General features: G+C 42.1%; 2 non-coding genes across 2 annotated transcripts; both read left to right on the forward strand.

The window, feature by feature from the left end:
* The first annotated feature begins 5,013 nt into the window (after positions 1 to 5,013).
* TRNAM-CAU (transfer RNA methionine (anticodon CAU)) lies at positions 5,014 to 5,085 on the forward strand. The gene has a single exon. It is a non-coding gene; the product is annotated as a tRNA-Met (tRNA).
* A 3,313-nt stretch (positions 5,086 to 8,398) lies between these two features.
* On the forward strand, positions 8,399 to 8,471 carry TRNAM-CAU (transfer RNA methionine (anticodon CAU)). Its single transcript has one exon. It is a non-coding gene; the product is annotated as a tRNA-Met (tRNA).
* The last annotated feature ends 466 nt before the right edge of the window (positions 8,472 to 8,937 follow it).

Below are 8,937 nucleotides of genomic sequence, written 5' to 3' on the forward strand. Positions count from 1 at the left end.
GATTATAAGAAGACTTCAATGATCTTAAATTAGTTAGACAGGAATCACAGAGCTTCAAATTATGATGCTGGTTCTACAGAATTATATCCACGTCTTTCAAAAAATTGACAAATCCATTCATTTCAAGATATTTTATATTCAGGAATTGGAAACTTTTGAGAAAAGGAGAATTTTTCCAGCTCCCCTGGCTTTATTAAGATAGAGGTGCAGGCTGTGTTCTTATCCAAATGAGGTTTGAGGAATCATGGATATCACATTGACTTTTTGCATGCCTTGTCTAGTTTTGGAAGCTCAGCACAAAGTAGACTAAACAAATCGGGTGTTATACATATTTTCTCTACAAAATAGACGAAAAAGTAGACTTATCTCATTGATTAACTATAAATTATAAAATAATATTTGTGAAGAGTGTACTTAGTTCAAGCAGATACACAAAACTAAATGGGTAGCTCCTGTTCAGAGGCAGGATAAGAAGGCAGAAAGGGACAGGAGCTGGTTGGAAGGACATGGGAAACCTGTGGTGGAAAGGGGGAGTGTGCTGTCACATTAAAGGGATTGCAACTAGTGTCACATAACAATATGTGTATAAATTTTTGTATGAGAAATTAATTTGAGCTGTATCCATTCACGTAAAACAAAAAAAAAGCTTACAGGAAGCCACCTAAGACACAGCTTTCAGTCTTTACTCATTCAGAGTAAAAGAGGAAGACATAAACCAAAGGTTCACAGAAAAAGTTGTCTATAGGACTAATAGACTGCATGAACCATGGCCTCATCTATCCTGACACCAGAAGAACTAGATGGTGCCAGGCTACCACTATTGATAGTTCTGATGAGGGCCACGATTGATGAATCTTGATAGAATGGGAGAGAAATGTGGAAAAGTAGTCAAATTCTTAAAAAGTTCAGATTTACTGGACTGGTTGAGGCTAGGGTACTCCCCAAGACTATCGCCCTGAGATATCTTTAAACCTTAAACCAAAATTAATCCTAGAGGTCATCTTTTAGTTAAATAACAGACCAGCTCATAAAACAAAGAATATCACTCAGGAGTAATGAGCACCTTTAAAAAAAGTTACTTATATGAGACCAAGTGGTCAAAAATTTTTCTAAAGCAAAGATAATAGGGTTAGGTGGCAGTGAAACTGAAAAAAAAAAAATTCTACTACCAGAACAGAATGAATGAGAAGGATGACACACTGTGGAAAATGTAGCCAATATCACTAAATAATTTGTGTAGAAATTGTTAAATGGGGATGTAACTTGCTGTGTAAATTTTTACTATAAAAACAGTAAGTTATTATGTAAAAACAAAAACAAAAAGCAAACCCGTTTAAAACTAACGTCTGCAGAAGGACTGATTTTTGCCATGTTCTCTCTAGAGGCGGGAGGTGTCTCCAATAACACATTCACTTGAAATTCATTAACAACAGAGATGGACAAGGTCTGTGTAGAAAGACGGGCAAGGGAAAGCAGTCTCATCCTCAGTGAGCCATAATATGAAGTTCCGAAACCTAAGCTTGTGTTATTGGTAAGAAAATATGGTCAGCTTCTTGAAAGGCATCTTTGCTCTTTCGTGTAAAGCCAATGCTCTTATGGTTCTGTTGAGAAGAGAGATGAGGAGCAGCTCTGAGCTGTGTGTGAGAGTTTTTCTATCCAACTGGATTCCAAGCAAGCGAAAGAGTCAGGAGGAGGTTAAGGACAGGCTCAACCAGCTCTCCACTATGACAAACCGAGTCCCATCTTAGAAACTTAACGGCTTCATGAATTTATAAAAAACCTGGACCAGTTAGTATGTGGAGAAAAGAATACAGAGACAGTGACTGAGAAACTTCTTTTGGGCCATTAGAGAGTCCCCATTTGACTCTCTTCCTTTTAGTGACAAAGGAAGCAGGAAGATCCTGTGTCAAGTCTATGCCACAGGAATCTTCTTACATTCTCTTCTCTGGCCACATGCCTGCTAGTCAGCATGCCATGTTCCAGGGACACTGGAACCCTTTCCCTGCCTTGTTATTCATGCGTGTCTCTTCTCCCAGTTTTTCACACAGAATCTCCTAAAAATCTCTTTTCATACACTTCTCCTTATGTACATTTCTTCACTCTGAATTGATTCCTACCCATAAAGTGCTTTTTCATCAGAGTAATAGAATTTATCAACAAATTAGCATATAAAGCTTTTAATACATGCTTTTGTATTTTTTTCCTTAAAAATACTTATATAATATCATAATACATACCATTATGCACATTTCTTTCTTAATACATCCTGGACATTTTCCAGTAATTTATCTGTATAGATCCGCCTCACTCAGATGAATAAAAACCAATGTCAAACCCAAACCCAGGGAGGAGATTCCAACTGCCCATAGGGTTTCCAAGGAGTAACTGGTGAATTCAAAGTGCTAACCTTTTGGTTAGCAATTGAGTTCTTAACCAGTGCACCACCAGGGCTGAATAACTGCTGAGAATTCCATTGCATGCCTTTTACCATAAGCAGTCAGTGGGCATATGGCCGTTGCTTACCAATTTAGCATGTTTACAGCTTCTGAATGATGTAGGTCTTTTTTGATGATGCCCACTCTTCCAGACGTGTCTGAGATTTTGACATCCTGGGTGAATTTCTGGAGGTTATTTTTCATTTCTGGCTGTGGCTGATGTCCACTTGGCCTCCCACACACTGTCTGCTCCCAAGCTTCCTAGCTGAGTTGTTGTGTGCCTTGGGGGTATTCTAACTCATAGGACTCTATAAGACAGATTAGAGCTGCCCCATAGGGTTTCCTCCATTGTAATCTCCAGGGGAGCAAATCCCCAGGTCCTTTCTCCAGAAGCTGCTGGTGGGTTCGAACCAAACCTCTGACCTTTTGCTTTGATTAGCACTCCAGTGCTTAACTGTGAGACAAGGTAAAAATTCATGACCTACCTTTCAGCCTCATTAATTCAATTTTCTTCTGACCTCAGGTCCTTAGCCTCATGGTGAGAGCCCTGGAAACAGCAGATAACGGAGGAAGATTGTAGGTTCATCTGTCCTAGAGTGGGAAACAAAACAAAACTAGCTATCATGGACCAAGGTGAACAAATGGAAAAACTGAAAAGCTCGCCAACTGAATGAGCTATCAATTCTTTCTCCAGGTTGGGCTGTTTTCCCTCCTGTATTCTCAGGGCCCAGGGTACACACCACAATTGTAACATTTATCACCCTATTCTGTAAACAACTGCTTACTCAGTTGTCTTCTCCCCTAGATTTTACATTCTTTGAAGGCAGCACCTTCAGTGTCTACCATAACTAATTTTACATAATACATCTATGTGCGTGAGTGGAGAATTGAGTAAGAAAAATGCCTCGGGCATCAGGAAAAGGGTCTAATTTTTGGTCTAGATGGATTATCACAGATCTGAGATCCCATGCTATTCCAGCTCGCATGCTTAAACAGAAAAGCAGTCAAATTCTATATAGAGTAAACCTGATAACCAAACCCATTGCTGTCCAGTTAATTCCAACTCATCGGACACCGCAGGAAAGGACAGAACTGCCCCATGTTGACCCCATAGGACAGGGTAGAGCTCCCTCATGGGGTTTCCAATGCTGTAAATCTGTATGAAGGTAGACTGCCACATCTTTCTGCCATGGAGCAGCTGGTGTGTTCAAACCACCAACCTTTGGGTTTTTCACCACCAGGGCTCCTTCTATATACAGTCCCAAAAAGCAAACCCATTGCCATCAAGCTGATTCCAACTCATATCAGCATCATAAGACAGAGTAGAACTGCCCCATAGTGTTTCCAGGGAGCACCTGGTGGATTCTAACTGCCAAATTTTTGCTAGTAGCTGTAGCACAAAGTAGCTCTTAACCACTATGCCATGAGGGTTTCCTCTATATACAGTAGAAGTATCCTAATTTCATGAATATAGCTTTGAGGTGTGGCTGTACAAATTTCCAGGGGTTGGATGGAGTTGGGACAGGCATTTGTCCAGTAAACCTAGAGGTAGTGAGATTGGGACAGTAGAGCTGGGCTGACAGGTAGCCCTCCCAAGTAAAGAGAATACCTGGTCTGCTAGTACGAAAGAAAAAGCTTAGTGAGCCAAGAGCACAAGAAACTCACATTTTTCATATTATTTACATGGTTAGATTTGAGTTTTTTCACAATGTCAGGAATCAGAGAGATTCAGAACAAAATGCATGTAAGATGTACTTATATGAAAAATCTAGCTCAGTGACCTCTCCCCAGTAACAGGAAACTTTTAGCAACACTTCTACAACAGTTAAAACAACACTCAACTGGGTTAAACAGAGTGGATTTGTTATCACACATAACGATAAATCCAGAGGGTAGGGAAGCTACCTGGCTGGTAGGACCCAGGTTCTTTGACTCTTCACCCTGCCATCCTCCACATGAGTCTCATAGTCCAGCTGGTCCCCTGCAGTACTTCAAACATTCACAATTTCAGACCAAGTAAGAAGGAAAACAAATATCTGTGTTATAAAGTGAGGACAGTCTCTTCTATATGCTTCCCAGTGTCATTAGCTACATTTGTATCACATACCCTTGCCTAAACTTTACTGCCATGAAGAAGGGAACCACTATGATTAAGCAGATCAATCACAATTCAGACTCTGCAGCTGAGAATGGGATCTACCATCTCTAAAGCACAAGGCAGAATAGAGGTGGCTCCGTGAAGAAAATCAGTTTCCTGTTGGCAACGGGGCCTGGCGGGTGGTGTTAGTGGCTGATTGTGGTGCAGGCAAGTATTAGTGGCTGCGATGCCCTACTCCATCTCCACGTTGGAAATAAAATGTTCGTTTTTTATTTTTATTTTTTAAAGAAATTTGAGTCTTCCATTAATTAACCCATAGGAGGCCATAAGTAGATTTCCAGGTCTAAGCATCATAGAACTAATTTGATCTAGAGCTTTTATTCAGTACCAATGTTGAGAAAAATGGCATTAATTCTATGTGCTGACATATTGACATGAATCAGGACTGGATAAGTTTGGCTCTTAGTAATACAGCCAAGGAGCAGAGTGGCGCAGCGGGAGCGTGCTGGGCCCATAACCCAGAGGTCGATGGATCGAAACCATCCTCTGCTATTTTAGTGGAGCCCTGGTGCCAAGTGGCTTAAGAGCTTGGCTGCCAAACAAAAAGTTGGCACTTCCAATCCACCAGCTGCTCCTTGAAAACGCTAGGGGGCAGTTCTACTGTGCCGTGTAGCGTCATTATGAGTTGGAATGGATTTGATGGCAACCAAACCAAAAAAACCGAACCCAGTGCTGTGGAGCCGATTCCAATTCATAGGGACCCTATAGGACAGAGTAGAACTGCCCCATAGAGTTTGCAAGGAGCGCCTGGCAGATTTGAATTACCAACCCTTTGGTTAGCAGTCATAGCACTTAACCACTACACCACTAGGGTTTCCAGATGGCAACCAGTTACTAGTAATACAGTACCATACTTCTCTGCTCTTTATGACTGCATGGTAAAAGGACATTGTGACTTCTGAAACAGAAGTGCTAGAGGCTAACCTGTGCATGGTGGTGTGGATATCTGAAGCTCAACCTGAAATATTTGCCTCAGTCTGCCTCTGTAGCACAGGGCAAAAAAATAATCTTAAATTCCTAATTCTGAAAATTAGTTATTTGTGCACTCAAATTTGTCAATAAAAGATCTAACTCTCAGTGGTTCCCAGGCTTATTTTTGCAGATTCCTTAAAAACCACAGTTTGTTCATTCCCAGGATAACCACACTTTTATGTTTTAACTTTAACTCTATGTCACATAGAAGTAACTTGACATGAAGAGAAAAGAGTAGACTTCAGGAAAGAAACAGGTTAAAATCTTACCCCTGCCTTTTGTTAGCTACGTGCATTTGGACAAACCACTATTCAGTCACTCTGCTGAGACCTTGTCTGCAAAATGGGGATCATACTTACTTTGCAGGTATGTGAGTATTAAATGAGATAATGCAGGTAAAGCAGCTGGCAGATATTTAGGCTGTCAGTAAAAGGTAACCATCGTGGATAACAATGTTCAACTCCTTCCCAACCTTCTAAAGGTTAACTTTAATAACTCAAAAACAGTTATTAGATATCCGTTTACGAAGCACAATGTAATACCCTACAGATTGAAATGTCATTGAGATACCCTCAAGGAATTAACATCTGGTAAAAAAAAAAAAAAATTTATTTCTTTAAGGAGATAAATATAAACTGATCCCCACCAATATAAACTGATGGGTCACAATAACAGAGAAATGTTAACTCAGAAATAAGGAAATGCGCTAGTCCACAGAAGCAGAGCAAGTCACTCTGGAGGGGAAGTCAGAGGAAGCTCTCCGTGACATCACATTTGAGCTGAATCTTGGGAACCCACTCTCTGCCCAGCTACCCACCCCCCCCAGCAACCCCCGCTGCTGTTGTGTCTATTCCAACTCACGGAAACCCCAGGTGTTACAGGGTAGAACTTCTCCATAGGGTTTTCTCAGCTGTCATCTCTATGGACACACATCGCCAAGGCTTTTCTTCTGTGGCAGTGCTGGGTAAGTTGGAACCATCAACCTTTAATTTGGGCTAAATCTTGAAGAGAAACAAAGTCAACCTTGTGAAAAAGAGAATAAAGGGCCAGGGGTTCAGGACGTGGAAAGGAATATATCAATTACATGAGATTACATTACTATTAGTGTTGTCCCTTGAATAAACTTATTCCAATCTCTCCTATTTTTTCCCTAACATATCTGTAGAAAGCCTTACATGGTTTTCATTTGGCTTGTCTACCACTCTCCTGGCCTATTAGGTGTACAATATGTATGATAGACATCTCTGGCACCCTCATTACTGCCAAGCAATGATCACATTTTCCAGAAACAAAGCCTTTTTCTACCTGGGTCTTTTACGTTGATTGCTTTTTCCTCCAAATTATTACTATTATTACTATTATTATTATTTCTGGGAGAGTCTCGATTTCCCTCCCATCTTGGGTCCTTGTGGGCCTGAGCTGACCATCTTTCCTGAGGGTCTGGACCTACCGGTGTTCCCCTACCCCATCTGGAGGCACTGGGACTTTTTACAAACCTTCCTCTGCCCCCACCCCCTCAGAAAGGGCCTGAGAGTGTTCAGTTCCTGCCCCCAGATGCAGGTCAGGTGGTCCAGGGCCTGATTCTCCTGGCCCAGGAGGGGCTTGAGTCTGCCCTCCACTCCTGAAGGTCCAGGCTGAGGGTAGTCATGGGGGCAGGTATATGGTGGTCAGAACTTGGATCTGCTCTCACTGGCTGGTTCGCTCCTGCTCCCACATGCCCACCAGGTAAGAGATGGGCGGCGGAGGTGATCCCAGCATCTGAACCTGCACCCACCAGTCCATCCCACTGGGTGTCACTTTCTCTTTGAGGAAATGCAGACATGACACTTGATCCACCCTGTCCTGGAATTCCAGGCAGGACTAGCTTCAGGGGCTGTGGTGACCCCTGGCCTTTTGTTGATTGTTTCTTTTCTTTTGATAGAGGTGAAAATTTACACAAGACAACATACACAGAGTCCTAATTCCTACATGTATAATTCAGTGCTGTTGATTATGTTCTTCGAGTTGTGTAACTATTTTCACTATCCTTTTCTAAAACAGTCCACCACCACTAACATGAATTCAGTGTCCCCTAAGAAAAACTTCCCCCTTCCCCTTCTCTCCCATCCTTGGTAACCACTAATAATCTTTGGTTTCTATGTATTTGAAAGGAGAAAAACCTTAAACAAAAAAACTTAACAAATACTGAATACATTCCTTGGTGATGTCAAGTGAAGTAAAAATTGTCATATGCTCTGAAGCCTCAGCGTTCCCCTTATCATTTATACCCTCGAATCACAGCCTTTTTATCCCCCTGGGTCTTCTACCGTCCATGTTAGCAGCTTACCTTTTCTCTTTTTTTTTTTAAACCCCTTTTCACCCACTTTCCAGGAGTATTCCCATTCAGCTTTCATCTTTTGATTACTCTCCGTTTTCTCCCCAAGAGTAGAACTTTGTGGTCTCTTCCTGTCTCCCCATGGGCAGCAACATTTAATGACATCATAAGTCTGTGAACCCAGCAACACAACATGAACACGGGATCTACCCTGCTGCCTCTGTCATTTAAAAGATGTGCCACCACCATAGTCTCCACCCACCAATACCTTTGTTTCCCTGGGCACACGTGTGCCTCAAGAGCTGTGGCTGTGCCTTTAGCTCTAACTTCTAATGCAGGAGCACTTCATTCCTGCATCAAACTGAAAGATACCTGAGCAAGAATATGGCCTAATCAGGGAAATAACTGAGAAGATGTGAAAGAAAGCTAGTTTCGTGTTAAGGGTAAGATGGAACATAGAACACCTTTCACACTCCTCCCTCAATTATTCTGAGACATGTAACTCTTTCAGAGCCCAGTGCCTTCTTAGCGCAGTGGGCAGCGCGTCAGTCTCATAATCTGAAGGTCCTGAGTTCGAGCCTCAGAGAGGGCACTCTCTTTTCTTGCTCTACATGTTTTTATTCCTTCTACTTCTTTCCTTGTACCTTCTGTAGATGATAACCACAATTCCCTTCAGAGATAAATTACTCAGAGCATTCTGGGACAGCTGGACTTACTTACAGTTGGAATGGAGTCCCTTCTTTTCTAAAATATCAAAAAAAGCGAAAAGTGTCAGGGCCAAACCTTTCCCAGGGTAAAGGCATCGGGATCCCCCTTTGACCGGAGCTCCCCGCTCCGCAGAGGTTGTTTCCTGAGAAGTTCAGGAGACGCTTCACCCTCAGTCCTGATCTGGCTCCACCAAGGCTGTGGACCTGGAGCTCTCAGAGACCTGCAGGATTCTGCAAAACCATAAAACTTTTATTCCCAAAATAACCAATTATCCAAAATATTCAACAGCGCCGGAGTTGTACCTGGCTCGCATAAAATTCTCCAGCTTTGCTCCTCTGTTCTCCCTCAGT

This window comes from Elephas maximus, chromosome 1 (assembly GCF_024166365.1).
Source record: "Elephas maximus indicus isolate mEleMax1 chromosome 1, mEleMax1 primary haplotype, whole genome shotgun sequence".
NCBI lineage: Eukaryota > Metazoa > Chordata > Mammalia > Proboscidea > Elephantidae > Elephas > Elephas maximus.